We start from the raw sequence: 17,514 nt of genomic DNA on the forward strand, positions 1-17,514 counted from the left end.
TTACAAACTTTATGTTTAGACTTTATCGTCCTCCAGGTCATGGCTGAAAAGATTATTCAACACGATGTAAAAAAAAATTGATAGAGATAGCAAACATGATAAGTGTCTCAACAATTATAATATCACTTTCTATTTAAAGGAGAGAGTATTTATCCTTTAAGTTAAACTTTGGCCCTACAATCCTTTACAATGATATAAGGGAAAATAAGCCTAGGTTCATTTGGACACCCTCAAAAAGTGGGCCAGAATATTGATGACTAAATTGCACTGCAGGTATAATTGCACAGCCCCCATGTTACTGAAGCCCTTTGAATATCTGGCAATTAGGAAAAACTCTATTTAGAACTGTGCATGTGACAGAGACTAGAAATGACTCCTATGAATAGCTTATATTACATCAAGAAGGCACCAGATGATTAATTTTAGTAAATCCTACCTTTATGCTCTAGGTCATAACTAAAAGTTTCTAACATAAAGGAAGTAGCTGTTGCATCATGATGTATCAGAACATTTTAGAAATGGAAGAAAGTTGAGCATGCATCTATCAATAGTACAATTCCCTTGGACTATATATTAGGGTTCTCTAGAGAAACCAAACCAGTAGGAGATATATATCCTGCTGAAAGAAGAGAAAGAGAGATTTATTATAGGAATTGTTTTATGTGATTATAGAGACTGAGAAGTCCCACAAACTGCCCTCTGCAAGCTGGTGTCATTCAGTCTGAGCCCAAACGCTTGAGGAGTGCCAAAGTCCAAGGACAGGAGAAGATGGATGTCTCAGTTCAAAGGGAGAGTGAGGGAATTAACCCTTTCTCCACATTTTGTTCTGTTTGAGCCCCCAAGGAATTGGATAATGCCCACCCACATTGGGGAAGGCCACATGCTTTGCTCAGTTCTCCAATTCAAATGCTAATTGCTTTGGAAACATCCTCACAGGCACACCCAGAAGTAATGTTTTACCAACTATCTGGGCATGTTAGCCCAGTCAAATTGACATGTAAAATTAACCGTCGCAGACTAGGTGGAGAGAAGTGAAAGACATGCTCAAGTGGGCACAGACCTGAACCCCTGACTCTTAGTCTGATGCTCTTTCACAAGTAGCTCGATGCTTTGTTATGTAGTAATAACAGTAAATACAGATTCAAAAAGTTCTAGGGAACTTGTGAGTTGTGAGAACATATACTAAGCAAACTCAAAATAAGAAAATCCATATTTATGTACATGATTGAATTTCAGTAATTTTTATCTTTCAAAAGTGTTCACTGAAAGCTTCCTTAAAAGAGTAAACCATTTATTTATTTAAGATTTTTATTGGTTTGTAGTATATTCATGGCCCTGTACATTTATAGTATGAAATATACTCATAAACTCCTTTTAGTTATTTGCTTTTCTTTCTGTTCTGAGGGATTCTGAATGTGTTAATGGACAGATAATACAAAAAGAAAACTTGACTAGTGCCTTGGTAATAGGCAACAAATATGCCATGTCATAAAAAATTATTCCAGTATTTATGACACTTACTTTTGTGCAGGGATATAGGAAAATGTCATGAGAGCTCTCACCCGGGTTCTAACAGAGAGAGGAACAAGCCCAGGGGAGGACTGAAACAAAAATGTCTAAGTGAAACCATGTAACTCAGATTGGGACTTGGACCCATAGTCTTTTTTTTTTTTTTTTTTTTTTGCGGTACGCAAGCCTCTCACTGTCGTGGTCTCTCCCGTTGCTGAGCACAGGCTCCGGACGCACAAGCTCAGCGGCCATGGCTCACGGGCCCAGCCGCTCCGCGGCATGTGGGATCCTCCCAGACCGGGGCACGAACCCGTGTCCCCTGCATCGGCAGGCGGACTCCCAACCACTGCGCCACCAGGGAAGCCTGGACCCACAGTCTTTCAACTGAGGTCACACACCTGGTCTCAGAACTTAATGAAGCTTAGTTTCTTGATGTCTCATCTCAGAAAGAATTCAGTGAGAGACAAGGTGATAGGTAAGAAGTGGATTTATTTAGAGAGAAACACACTTCACAGACAGTGTGGGCCATCTCGGAAGGTGAGAGTGGCACCAGGGTATGAGGTTGTCAGTTTTTATAGGGATGGGTGATTTCGTAGGCTAATGAGTGGGAGGAGTATTCCAGGTATTTTGGGGAAGGCGAGGATTTCCAGGAATTGGGCCACCGCCCACTTTTTGAACTTTATGGTCTGCCTGGGAACTGTCATGATGCCTATGGGTGTGTCGTTTAGCTTGCTCTTGTGTTACAATGAGTGTATACTAAGGCTCAAGGTCTGGTGGAAGTGAACTCAACAGCCATCTTGGACCTATTTGGTTCTAATCAGTTTATGTTGTGTCCTTGAGCTATGTCATTCTTTTAAAGATTGTGCCCTGCCCCCTTCCCTCCTGTTTCATAAGTACCTGGCACTGTTGGTTGGTCAGGAGTAAAACATTAAAAAAATAAAAGATTTTAAAAATTTGATTATCTTATCTACATGCCTTGTAAAATATTACTGCTCTTTGAAAAACAAAGTCTGAGATTTTTTTATACAGTGCTTCTTTGAAAATCTTTTCATCATGTTTTTAACAACCATGATGTTCAACAGATCTTAAACATTGTTGAAAATCCACCATTCTGGATAATATGCTCTCTGTTTCTCCCCTCTTACACCACTAAGTGCCTGCCACCTAGTAGACACATAACACAAATTTGTTGAATGAAAACATGGTAATTTCCAATGTAGGAATAATTTTAATACATCAAAGAGAATTATTCAATTTCTTGGTCTTTAAACATTTTATTAGAGGAATAAATTCTCACTGAGAATGATAGTAATCACAACTTTATTATCTCCTGTTTATTATGACATTATGCAGCAAGTAGAAACCAGGATATCAATTGCTCAGTAGCCATAACTACCATGGATTTTCTCATATCAGTATAACCAGTCAAAGAAATTTGATCAAAATATCAAGGAGTGTTTCACCAATAATCAAATAGTGCATTTTAAATGTGTCCTCAACCTTTGTGATTCCAACAAAAAATACATACTAAGAAGTTTATGTTGTGCTACTAAAATCTAGATAAATTACAAACTGCAGTCCAAGACATTATCAATATGATACAAATACTTCAATGAGCACCTAAGTAAATATTTGGTTACTGACAATTGCTATAATTTTGTAAATACAAGGAATTTGACAAACACAATAGGATGAATTTTACTTTGGCTGTTCTTCTAATAGCCTATGCCTGTAGGTAAGCAGCATTTAGGATGCTCTATTGAAGGAGGAATCTTGGCTAGATTGCTTGCATTAGCTTTGGAAGCTCTTTGCTAACTATTCTTCTAGAATTACAGTGAAGCCTGAGGCCACATTGAGGGTAATTGAATGACTTAATTCTCAGTAGTAATTTGCAGAAATTAAGGAATAATTTTCCACACTATGTTTATTGACCTCGTGAAAGCTATTAATGTCATTAAAAGACCTGGCTACATAAAGATAGTCAAGTATTGTGGTTGACTTAGGTTTTTGCCCCTAAATCCCCCTGTCAGAGCTGGGGTCATTTCATTCTTTCACTTATTCAATAAAGTTATTGAGTGTCCGCTCTGTTCCAAGCCTCTCAGCTGATGAAGGAGCGACAAATAATAGGAATAAGACATGATTTTTCATGTAGCTTGATGTTAGTAGCTTAGGAGAATAAGGTTTAACACTAGGCTCATTTTGACCTCATATGCAGATTCAAGTAGCTAGGTCACCCTCTTGCCTTCCTATCTCTGAGTTATTGCCTTGCTTCCTAGCTTGGTAATTCATGTATTTGGGGGATCATTTTGTACATGTTTTCTTTCAAGTGTTTCTAGAGACTGGAATTCTGCCCCTGATACCCAGAAGGCTTTTCCCCCCACTATTATACTCTCTACCTCAGCATTGCCATCACAAGCCATCTAAAAATTGGATATTGCCAGATTCCTCTCATTGTCTGTTTCTCTTCCATTCTGGGACTTTGAGATAAATTTTGTTATTGGAACTCCTCAGTGTAAAGTGCACATCAGCTTCAACTCCAATTGTTTCATGACAGTCTTAGGACCTTTGCTATATGTTGGAGAGTAGTGATGCAGACATGCAAACAATTTTGCAAAGACATAGAATGTTTATGCTTTAAACAAGATCTGCTTTACCTTCTAGGCTGTGAGGTCTTTGAAAGATAAAACTGCTGGGGAGGAAGAAAACTTTTCTCTGCCCTTCTAGGTTCTTCTGTGTGGTCTAAGAATTAAATTGACATAAGACAGATTAACAGGAGAAAATCAAATTTAATTTTGTACATATGGGAACCCCACATACGTGAGAGGTTCCAGGACAGAAATGTAAAATGAAGCATATATGCCATCCTGAGCTAAGGAATAGAATAGGGGCCTGGGGCTTCTAAGGAAGGGAGGGTTATTCACAGGATGATAAGAAGAGCAGATGTTTAGTAATTAGATGTTTGCCCTGCCATTTAGGGGGGGCCACTTATATAAAATTTATCTTCAGTGATAAATCTTTTCTGGGAAAAATTCCCAATTTAAATTCTTCTGGCTGGTTAAAGATGGGGTTTGTCTTGAACTCACAGGATCTCAATTGCCTTTAGCTCAAAATAATCCTCATGTAAAGTGATGCGTACTGGGGAGGCTTGTTCTGAACCCTCACAGTACCAGGTTGTATTCATGTCCTGTTGAAACCATGTAACTCAGATTGGGACTTGGATCCATGGTCTTTTAATTGAGATCACACACCTGGTCTGAGAACTTAATGAAGCTCAGTTTCTTGATGTCTCATCGCAGAAAGTATTCAGTGAGACAAGGTGATAGGTAAGAAGTGGATTTATTTAGAGAGAAACACACTCCATAGACAGAGTGTGGGCCATCTCAGAGGGTGAGAGTGGCACCAGCGTATGGGGTTGTCAGTTTTTATGGGGGTGGGTAGGTTCATGGACTAATGAATAGGAGGCATATTCCAGCTATTTTGGGGAAGTGGTAGGGATTTCCAGGAATTGGGCCACTGCCCACTTTTTGACCTTTATGATAGGCCTTGGAACTGTGCGTGTGTCATTTAGCTTGCTGATGTGTTACAATGAGCATATACTGAGGCTCAAGGTCTAGTGGAAGTCAACTCGTCCCCCATCTTGGACCTATTTGGTTCTAATCAGTTTATGTCATGTCCTCAGGCTATGTCATTCTTTCAAAGATTGTGCCCTGACCCCTTTCCTCCTGTTTCACTGTTCCAGCATTTAATATATGGTTATTTTGTTTTATTCAATATTTCAATGTTTCAATACCAACAGCATTCTATAGTAGATGAAGAGGTTCACTCCTTTCTCATTCAAGAGTAACTCAGCTCTTTTAGCCAAGAGAAAGGGGTGACTTAAAGCTATAATTTCTCTCCAGCTCAGCATTATTTGCTGCCCCCTGTTGTGTTAACTTCAAAATAGCCCAAAATAGTGCTTTAGCGATTGGTTAGGTACAGTCTCTCCCAAATTCCCAAAGTAGCATTCTTGCTGACTCCTTTAGTATTGGCTCCAAGAGCTGCAGTTTTTAAAAAACTGAAATATAACTCACATACTAAAATATCCACCCTTTTAAAGTGTGCAAGTTGGTGGTTTTTAGTATATTCACAGAGTAGTGTACTTGTGGCAACTGTTAAATTCCTGATATTTATCACCCATGCCCATTAGCAGTCACTCTTCATCCCCTCCAGGCTTTTGAAGCAATAATCTACTTTCTGTATCTATGGGTTTGCTTATTCTGAACACTTCACATAAAAAGAATCATACAGTATGTGGCATTTTTTGTCTGCTTCCTTCACTTAGCATAATGTTTTAAAGGTTCATCCATGTTGTAGCATGAATCATTCTTTTTTTTTCTTTTGGCATAATAGTATTCTATTGTATGGATATGTTGCATTTTATTTGTCCCTTCATCAGTTGATGGACATTTGTGTTATTTCACTTTCTGGTTTTTATGAATATTACTGCTATGAACATTCAACTACTAGTTTGTGTATGGACATATGTTTTCAATTCTCTTGGATATATATGTAGGATGAGAATTTCTGGGCCATATGGTAACTTTATGTTTAACATTTTGAGGAACTGCCAAACTGTTTTCAAAAGTGGCTGTACTATTTCACTTTCTGACCAGCAACGTATGAGAGTTTTATATTTCTCCAACTCATGGCTGACACTTGTTATAGTTTGTCCCTTTGATTATAAATATCCTAGTATTTGTGAAGTAGTATCTCACTGTGATTTTGATTTGTAATAACCTCATGACTAATGATGCTGAATATGTTTATCATCCATTTGTACGTCTTCTTTGAAAAAAATTCTACTGAAATACTTTGTCCATTTTTTAATAGAGTTACTGGACTTTTTACTGTTGCGTTCTAATAGTTTTTATATATTCTGGGTACTAGTTCCTAATCAGATGTATGACTTGCAGATATTTTCTCCCATTCTATGAGTTTCAGTCTATGAATTTCTTCATTTTGTTCTCTGAAGCACCAAAGTTTTAAAATTCAGTGAGGCCAATTTTATCTGTTTTTTTCTTTGGTTGCTTTTGGTGTCATATCTAAGAATGAATTGCTTGATCTAGGGTTACAAACTTTTTATGCTAAGGTTTTCTTCTAAGAGTTTTATACTTTTAACTCTTACATTTAGATCTTTGATCCATTTTTAGCTACTTTTTTATGTGCTGTGATGATCACTTTTTTTCTTTTTCATGTGGATATCTAGTTGTCTTCAGCACTATAAGTTGTAAAACTTATTCTTTCCTCATTGAATTGAACTTATTCTTTCCTCATTTCCTCATTGGCACTCTTGTCAAAATTTAATTGACCACAAATGTATGGGATAATTGTACTCACAAGTCTATTCCATTGATCTATATGTCTATTCCTATACTAGTACCACATGGCCTTGATTACTATAGACTTACAGAAAGTGTTGAAATTGGGAAGCATGAGTTTCCAAACTGTGTTCTTCTTTCTCAAGGTTGTTTTGTTTACTCTGAGTCCCTTGCATTTTCATATGAATTTTAAGATTTTGACAGGATTTTGTAGAATCTATAGATGAATTTGGGTAATATTGCCATTTTAACAAGTCTTCCAATCTATTAACATGGGATATTGCTTCATTTATTTAAATCTTTAATTTCTCCCAATGGTATTTTATAGTTTTCACTGTTCAAGTCTTGAACTTCTTTTCTTAAATTTATACCTAAGTATTTTATTATTTTTGATACTAGTATCAGTAGAATTTCTTTCTCATTATTCGTGCATAGAAATATAATTAATTTTTGCCCGATGATCTGGTATCCTGCAAGCTTGCTGAACTTCTTTGTTAGCTTTAGTAGTTTTTGTGGATTCCTTGGGATTTTCGATATATAAGATTATGGTACTTGCAAGTATAGATGGAATTACTTACTTCTTTCCAATATGGATGCTTTTTTTCTCCTTGTCAAGTTTCCCAGGCTAGAACATTCAGTACAATGTATACTATTGTATACAATTTTTGTGTTTTCTAAATTCCGTTCATACTAATGGTACAGTGTATGATTAATCTGGTAAAACTAGATCTACTTTTAATTTCTTTATTAGTAAAATGTAAACCCATATTCTGATCCAGGGAACAATATTTCATTCAAAAGTTGTAAGCCTACTCCGAAAGCTCTACAACTGGGGAAAACTCTAAAAAAACTTCATGTGACACTAAAAGATTCAGAGCTGTTCAGCAGATGCTGAAGATGGGTAAGAAAATGCAAAACAAATTAACCTACAAAACAAACTGACTTATAAATTGTTCTCCTGCAAGTTAAACCAATAACTATATTCAGCTTTAAGTGTGCTTAATATAATGACTTGTCATTGAAATAGACTAGTTCCTCAGTTACCTGAACCTTTCAGCCAAGTCTCTTACATTTTGATGAACAGTAAAGAGGATGACTGCACCAAGGACTTCCACAGTCATATTACTGACTTGTCATTACTGTAAGAAATTAAAGCATGTAGGCCAGTTACCATGGCTGCCTCACTAGTATTTTAAAAGCAGCTAATGCTGGTCTCTAGTAATCACATCCTTGTTGTGAGAATGGAATATGAGATTCATATATTCTTTTTTAAGGGCCAGAAATTACCTGGGCATATAGAGCTACAGGAGACAAGAAGACGGGTGAAGAGAACAGGGGATGCAGGGCAGAGGTGTGGGCTTTCAGTGGGATTAGGACAGGTACCATTTGAGCAGCTCAGAGTTGCCACAAGGTCCTCTTTGCCACACTTGGTACTTCAGGACCTGGAGCCTTCTACGCATACCCAATATATATGTATTGAATTTCATAATGTACTGGCTGCCAGCCAAGGCATAATTAGCTGATTAATTTTGGGATTTTGTTTGATTCTGTGAAGATACCTTGAAGTTGTCTGCCTTTTGCAGCTTTAGAGCTCTCTTGGCAAATGTGAGTTGTATGTCTTTTTTTTTTTTTTTGTGGTACTTGGGCCTCTCACTGTTGTGGCCTCTCCCATTGCGGAGCACAGGTCGGACGCGCAGGCTCAGTGGCCATGGCTCACGGGCCCAGCCGCTCCGCGGCAATGAGGGATCCTCCCGGACCGGGGCATGAACCCGTATCCCCTGCATCGGCAGGCGGACCCTCAACCACTGCGCCACCAGGGAAGCCCCGATTGTATGTCTTTAACTAAGACAACTTCCAGTATGACATGCTCACCTGAAAACCTTAATTTCAGTATAGGGTATTGTTTAAAAATCATAGTTCAAAGATTACTTCTGCAGGTAGCCAATCTTCGAATATTCAGGTAGTATTACAGATGAAAATTATAACCCTGCATTTAGGGAACTGTTTGAAAAAATGTGGTTATAAACAGGACTTTCTTTTCAGTGATCACATTCTGAATATTGTTTATTGATTTGCAGTAGCTGCTAATATTTAGAGAGACTTTTACTTTTTATACTGAGACCATTTTATTTATTTATTTTATTTTTAACATCTTTATTGGAGTATAATTCCTTTACAATGGTGTGTTAGTTTCTGCTTTAGAACAGAGTGTATCAGCTATACATATACATATATCACCGTCTCTCTTCCCTCTTGTGTCTCTCTCCATCCCACCCCTCTAGGTGGTCACAAAGCACCGAGCTGATCTCCCTGTGCTATGTGGCTGCGTCCCACTAGCTATCTATTTTACATTTGGTAGTATATATAAGTCCATGCTACTCTCTCACTTCGTTCCAACTTACCCTTCCCCCTCCCCATGTCCTCAAGTCCATTCTCTGGTAGGTCTGTGTCTTTATTCCTGTCCTGCCCCTAGGTTCTTCATGACCTTTTTTTTTTTTTAGATTCCATATATATGTGTTAGCATATGGTATTTTTCTCTTTCTAACTTACTTCACTCTTTATGACAGTCTCTAGATTCATCCACGTGTCTACAAATGACCCAATTTCGTTCCTTTTTATGGCTGAGTAATATTCTACTGTACATTTGTACCATATCTCTTTATTGATTCATCTGTTGATGTGCATTTAGGATGCTTCCATGACTGGCTATTGTAAATAGTGCTGCAATGAACATTGGGGTGCATGTTTCTTCCTGAATTATGGTTTTCTCTGGGTATATGCCCAGTAGTGGGATTACTGGGTCATATGGTAGTTCTATTTGTAGTTTTTTAAGGAACCTCCATACTGTTCTTCATAGTGGCTGTATCACTTTACATTCCCACCAACAGTGAAAGAGGGTTCCCTTTTCTCCACACCCTCTCCAGCATTTACTGTTTGTGGATTTTTTGATGATTGCAATTCTGACTGGTGTGAGATGACATCTCATTGTAGTATTGATTTGCATTTCTCTAATGATTAATGATGTTGAGCCTTGTTTCATGTGTTTGTTGGCAATCTGTATATCTTCTTTGGAGAAATGTCTATTTAGGACTTCTGCCCATTTTTGGATGGGGTTGTTTGTTTTTTTTTTTTTTTTTTTTTTGCGGTTCGCGGGCCTCTCACTGCTGTGGCCTCTCCCGTTGCAGAGCACAGGCTCCGGGCACGCAGGCCTAGCAGCCATGGCTCATGGGCCCAGCCACTCCACGGCATGTGGGATCTTCCCGGACTGGGGCACGAACCTGTGTCCCCTGCATCGGCAGGCGGACTCTCAACCACTGCGCCACCAGGGAAGCCCTGTTTTTTTGATATTGAGCTGCATGAGCTGCTTGTAAATTTTGGAGATTAATCCTTTGTCAGTTGCTTCATTTGCAAATATTTTCTGCCATTCGGAGGGTTGTCTTTTGGTCTTGTTTATGGTTCCCTTTGTTGTGCAAAAGCTTTGAAGTTTCATTAGGTCCCATTTGTTTATTTTTGTTTTTATTTCCATTTCTCTAGGAGGTGGGTCAAAAAGGATCTTGCTGTGATTTATGTCAGAGAGTGTTCTGCCTATGTTTTCCTCTAAGAGTTTTATAGTGCCTGGCCTTACATTTAGGTCTTTAATCTATTTGGAGTTTATTTTTCTATATGGTGTTAGGGAGTGTTCTCATTTCATTCTTTTACATGAAGCTGTTTAATTTTCCCAGCACCATTTATTGAAGAGGCTGTCATTTCTCCATTGCATATTCTTGCCTCCTTAATCAAAGATAAGATGACCATATGTATGTGGGTTTATCTCTGGGCTTTCTATCCTGTTCCATTGATCTATATTTCTGTTTTTATGCCAGTACCATACTGTCTTGATTACTGTAGCTTTGTAGTATAGTCTGAAGTCAGGGAGCCTGATTCCTCCAGCTCCGTTTTTCTTCCTCAATATTGCTTTGGCTATTTGGGGTCTGTTGTGCTCCCATACAAGTTGTGAAATTTTTTGTTCTAGTTCTGTGAAAAACGCCAGTGGTAGTTTGATAGGGATTGCATTGAAACTGTAGATTGCCTTGGGTAGTATAGTCATTTTCACAATGTTGATTCTTCCAATCCAAGAACATGGTATATCTCTCCATCTATTTGTATCATCTTTAATTTCTTTCATCAGTGTCTTATAGTTCTATGCATACAGGTCTTTTGTCTCCTTAGGTAGGTTTATTCCTAGGTATTTTATTCTTTTTGTTGCAGTGGTAAATGGGAGTGTTTCCTTAATTTCACCTTCAGATTTTTCATCATTAGTGTATAGGAATGCAAGAGATTTCTGTGCATTAATTGTGTATACTGCTACTTTACCAAATTCATTGATTAGCTCTAGTAGTTTTCTGGTAGCATCTTTAGGATTCTCTATGTATAGTATCATGTCATCTGCAAAGAGTGACAGCTTTATTTCTTGTTTTCCAATTTGTATTCCTTTTATTTCTTTTTCTTTTATGTTTGCTGTGGCTAAAACTTCCAGAACTATGTTGAATAATAGTGGTGAGTGGACATCCTTGTCTTGTTCCTGATCTTAGTGGAAATGGTTTCAGTTTCTCACCATTGAGGACGATATTGGCTGTGGGTTTGTCGTATATTGCCTTTATTATGCTCAGGTAAGTTCCCTCTATGCCTACTTTCTGGAGGGTTTTTATCATAAATCAGTGTTGAATTTTGTCAGAAGCTTTTTCTGCCTCTATTGAGATGCTCATATGGTTTTTCTCCTTCAATTTGTTAATATGGTGTATCACATTGCTTGATTTGCATATATTGAAGAATCATTGCATTCTTGGGATAAACCACACTTGATCATGGTGTATGATCCTTTTAATGTGCTGTTGGATTCTCTTTGCTAGTATTTTGTTGAGGATTTTTGCATCTATGTTCATCAGTGATATTGGTCTGTAGTTTTCTTTTTTTGTGACATCTTTGTCTGGTTTTGGTATCAGGGTGATGGTGGCCTTGTAGAATGAGTTTGGGAGTGTTCCTCCCTCTGCTGTATTTTGGAAGAGTTTGAGAAGGATAGGTTAGCTCTTCTCTAAATGTTTGATAGAATTCGCCTGTGAAGCCATCTGGTCCTGGGCTTTTGTTTGTTGGAAGATTTTTAATCACAGTTTCAATTTCATTACTTGTGATTGGTCTGTCCATAATTTCTATTTCTTCCTGGTTCAGTCTTGGAAGGTTATCCCTGTCTAAAAGTTTGTCCATTTCTTCCAGGTTATCCATTTTATTGGCATAGAGTTGCTTGTAGTAATCTCTCATGATCTTTTGTATTTCTGTAGTGTCAGTTGTTACTGGTGGCTCTCTGTATTTCTCTTATTTACATGTTTCCTCCCACTCCAAGGTATTTGCAAGTATGTCTTCTATGCCTGGAGCTCTCCATACCCTGCCCCAGTTTAACTCTTAACCATCTTTCAGATCTTGGCCAATTTTTTAATTTCTCAAAAAAGTACTGTCTCATCTCCTTCAGAGTTCAAATTACTCAAAGTAGTCTCTCATTTCAAAGCACCATATTCCTAAATCACCTGCTTCATGATTATCATAGTTGTGATTATTTGATTAGAATTTATATTTACTATTGGACTATAAGCTTATTTGTTTAATAAATGCATGAATACATGTATGAACCTAGTTTACACATTTCATAGATCAGTGCTGGTAGGAACACATTATGTTTCTTTTACTCAATAAATTAGTAAAACCATTCCCATTTTATTTATATATGTCATTATATATACATGACAAGTGAACTGAACTTTTCCATATTTATACCCAGTTCTAAAATTCCTTGCTGTTATATGAGCATCCATAAGTGTTAACCTATATAATTTTTTTAAATGTGCTAAAACTAAACTGTGGATTCATTTGGAAGTTATTTGGACTATGGACAGTAAGCTTAACTCTCCTGACCTAAATTATAAAGATTTTCACATCAGCATATGAATGTCTAATATCTCTCATGTGTTTCAGAATCATATTCCCCAAATATTACTAAGTGTCATCTATTGATATCCCACAGATGTTTTAAATTCTATAATTTCCAAACCCAATATTGTATTTCTTTTACTCCTCCCAATATTTATCGCTTCTTTTCATTTCACTTCTTTACATCCTCACTGCTATTGCTGCAGAGTTGTCCTTTTCCATTTTACCTGATCTATTCTAAAAACCTTGCAACAGGTGATTTCTGAGCTTTTTTCCCTCTACCGCATTACTACTGGAAGATATAACATGCTCCCATATATAACAGTGGGTCATTAAAGCAATAATTTACAATAAAGGATGTCTCACTGGGATAGAAAAGGAATACACCAGAACACCCTCACATATAGCTTGTAAAAGTCCCACTTTGATATTCAGAAATATCTCCTATTATGTGCAAGGAACAAAGAACTCAACATGCAATAACTTAAATAGGAGTTTTCATTTTGTTTTTAACGTGAGAATCCTGGAGGAAGGCTGCTGTAGACCACTCAAGAACATCAGCTCTCAGCAATTTTCTTGGAAGTTATGGACACAAAGTTGTTAGGCCATTTCAGGAATCACCTCCTTATTCAAGGCAGAAAGAATTGGTGAAAGGAAGCACAAACAGAATGTCCCTTTAATGATGAAAGCCCTCCTAGAAGTCTTGCACAGACTAACGTTTACATGTTACTGGCCTGGCCTCTCACAGGCCTACCGCTCATTGCTGGAGAAACAAGTTAAGTGGGTATTATTTTTATTATCTACTATAGTGGAGTTAGGAAAAAAGAAAGTGATTGGAAATAAGAACTGAGCTGGCCAATTCCTGGTGTCTGTCACGTCACTCTAGGGAAATGTGTCCCTTCGATGTTGATAATTGCTGAAGGATGGTCCTCATTCTACTCTTTCTACTTACCAATTCATTTTTCTCACTGCCCCCAAAGTGTCCTTTCTTTAAAATAATGTGATCATGCACAATCTTACCTAAAATCTTTAGTGGAGCCTTATTTTCAACACAGCAACAATCTAGAACACCATGGTTTAATGGTATAGTTATGTGATGTATTAGGCTCAGATGGGTATCATGAAAATTTTTGTGAATGATTTACTTCACTAAATCAACTTGTGGAGAATGAAAGTTGTAGTAATCCCACATTTTCATTTGCTTATTTTTGTATATGATTTATTATGTTACATGGTAAAGGACCAGCATAGACAGAGTGCAAGGAATTACAATAACTTGGCTCTGCCCATGGCATTGAATCTTGTATTGTAAATATCATCTGTCATATGTGCTACAGAGAAACATGAGTTGAAAACTGCTAGCTTGCAAGAAAAGGTCCAAAAAGTTTCATGTGAACCAAAAAATTCTTTGTGATCTAAGCCTTACCAATCTTTTCAATAACCCCACTCCTGCAATCCCTAGGCTTTTTACTTTCACAATGCACTTTGGTCATTGAGGCCTTGTTTTCTCTTTCAATACATTTTTTTTCCCTTCTGTGTCATGGCATTTCCATAACCTTGTCTAGTCATTTTTAAGAATGACTCTGAGTCATTCTTAAAAATGACTCTGAGTCATTCTTAAAAACTCAAGTTAAATGTAATTTCATTCACAAACTCTTGACCTCTCAAGTCATAGGTAAATTCTTCTTTTCCTGTCCCTCCCAGGATACCTTATTCATATTGCTGTAAAAGGTTCCAATTGCATTATTTTATGCTTCTCCTCTTTTGACTGTGAAACCTTATAACAGTTACAAACTATTCTATTAATCTGTATATTTTTAACCACTAACATTTTCTGGCACGTAACAGGCACTTAATCATTTATTCATCCAGGAAACATTTATTAAGTCAAAATAGGAAATCTTCATTTTGAAAAACCATTTTATTATGATTATAAATTAGGGATTAACCCTTTAAAATTAAATTTTAGTTGTTGCCAAAATCTAGATAAGCTAATAATATGGCTTGATTTAAGAGAGCAACACAAACAGTATAGTTCCCAAATTGTTTCTCTGTTCAAGATACTGTAAAAATAACTTCTGCTGAATCATTTGTTGACCTAAGTGATACTGCTGCTTGGGATCTTCATAATATCCAAGCTATTAATCGAAAAAAATCTTGGCTGTGATTTTGTTACAAATGAACTATTAGTACATGTTGTGATAATTAAAATCATAAACTCTCTTGATTATATTCTTAAGGTTAGAAATGGTTGTGGTATCCTTTTCTCCCCCATTTATTCACTATCACTAATTCAGTCAAGATGTATTTTATTTAATCATTTCAATGCACTAAATTCTTGGTACTCAATATATGGTCCTTAGAACAGCAGACAAGCATGCATTTGCTTGGAGCTTGTGAGCAATGCAGAAATTGAGACCTTATCATAGACCAACTGAATCAGAATGTGCATTATAACAAGAACTCAGAGTTCTTTCAGCTGTAAGATGAAAAAGGTCTGAAGATCTAACGTATAACCCTGTGAGTAGTGTTTTTCCCTTCTTTTTGAGCTTTTTCCTTCTTTTCTTCTTTTGCTGTCTTCCTTTGTGTTTCACTGATTTTTTTTTTTGTAGTGACATGTTGATTCCTTTCTCATTTTCTTTCTTTATAGGTTTTTTCTTATGTTTATCGTGGTGTTTACATAAAACACCTTTTGGTATAATAATCTAGTTTAAGGTGATAAAAATTTAAATCTCTTACATTAACTCTATACTTTTACTTCCCACCTCCCAACCCACATACACACTATGTATTTAATGCTATCAATTACATTTTTAATATTCTTATTATTAACATATATGTATAGTTAGTTTTATATTTCTTTTAACTTCTATAACAATTAAAAGAGAATTACACACCATTATTATAGAAGTACAGTATTCTGTATCTGTTTATAAATTTATCTTTACCAGTGAGCTTTATATTTTCATTTGCTTCTGTGCTGCTATATAGTGTCTTTTGTTTCAACTTGAAGAACCTCTTTAGCAATTCATATAAGACAAATCTACTAGTATGAACTCCCTCAGCTTTTGTTTGCCTGGAAAAATCTTTTTTTCTTCATTTCTGAAGCATAGTTTTGCCAGAATAATTTTCTTGGCAGGTAGTATTTTTCTTTCAGCACTTTGAATATATCATCTCATTCCTTTTTGCTGAGAAATCCAGTTATACTCTTAAGAGGGTTCCCTTGTATTTGATGTCACTTTTCTCTTGTTACTTTGAAAAATTCTTTTTGTCTCTGACTTTTGATATTTTGATAATTTGATTGTAATATGTCTTAGTGTGAACTTCTTTGGATTGCTCTTATGTGGTTATACAGGGCTTCTTGAATCTGGATGTCCATTTCCTTCTCCAAATTTGGCAAGTTTTCAGCCTTTTTTTTAAAAAAATAAGCTTTCTGCCCTTTTCTCTCTCTCTCCCCCCCTCTCTCTCTCTCCTCTCCTCTCCTCTCCTCTCATTCTAGGATTATAAAGTGTGTATTGGCATGCTTAATGATGTCCCATAAGTCCTTGGGACTTTTTCTTTACTCTTTTTCTTTCTTTTTTCTCTTTTTCATTTTTTTCTTTTATTTCATTTCTTTACTCTTTTTCTTTTCCTTTTTTTTTTGTCTCTCTGACTAAAAAACTTCAAATGAATAGTATTAAAGTCCACTGATTCTTCTGCTTTATCAGGTTTGTTGCTAAACCTCTCAAGTGAATTTTTCAATTCAGAAATTGTATTTTTCAGCTCCAGAATTTCTGTTTGGTCCTTTTTAAACATTTTATATCTCTCTATTGAAATTGCTCAAGTATCATTTTCCTGAGCTTGTTGAGCCTCTTTATGAGTCATTAAAAAAAAAAAGTAATTCACATACTTCCTTTTCTTTAGGGTCAGCTTCCAGATTTATTTTGTTCCTTTTATTGGGCCATTTCCCCCTATTTCTTCATGTTCTTTGTAACGTTTTATTATTGGTATCCTCATATGTGAAAGGAAAAAAAAAACCTCTTCATATTTATTGACTGATTTCAAATAGGGAAAGACATTTGCCAATCACCCCAGCCACAAATTCTGGGTATCTTTCAAAACTGTTATGTGGTGTGCTTTCTCTAGACTTGTGTACATAGCTTCTTAACTAGAGAGATTTTGCAGTTTTGTTTTTTTTTTTCTTTTAAGGAGCTCATAATCTCTTACTTCTTCTGTTATCTGCCTGCTGTATCGGGGGTCATCTAAAGAAGAAATATGTTGGCCAGCTATTTCTCAGCAGTCTCTAGGTATCTAGGGTATGGCAAGTCTCAGCCATGCTCAGAGACAGGCTAGACAAAAAATAGTCCCTCAAGCAGATCGCTGAAAAGCCAGAATGTTGGACACGTGCTCCACTTTTCTCTTTACCCACTGAGGGAGAAGTTCCAAGCTATATTAGCCTCTGTTTTCTCTGTTTTAGATCTTCTACAGTAAGATGTCCAACTTGGTTTTGTTCTCAGTGGTCCTCAGGCATCAAGAATATGCTGGGTTCTATCAGAGCTTCAAGACAGAAGCCAATCCCTTAAGCAGTAACTCAAAAAGCTGGAACATGGGACATAAGTTTCACTCTTCTCTTCCCCACCCTGAAGGAAAGGCCACTGAGCTATATCAGCCTTTATCTGCTGTACCATGAGTCCTCTGGAGCAACAGAATG

The sequence above is a fragment of the Tursiops truncatus genome, chromosome 3 (genome assembly GCF_011762595.2).
Source record: "Tursiops truncatus isolate mTurTru1 chromosome 3, mTurTru1.mat.Y, whole genome shotgun sequence".
NCBI lineage: Eukaryota > Metazoa > Chordata > Mammalia > Artiodactyla > Delphinidae > Tursiops > Tursiops truncatus.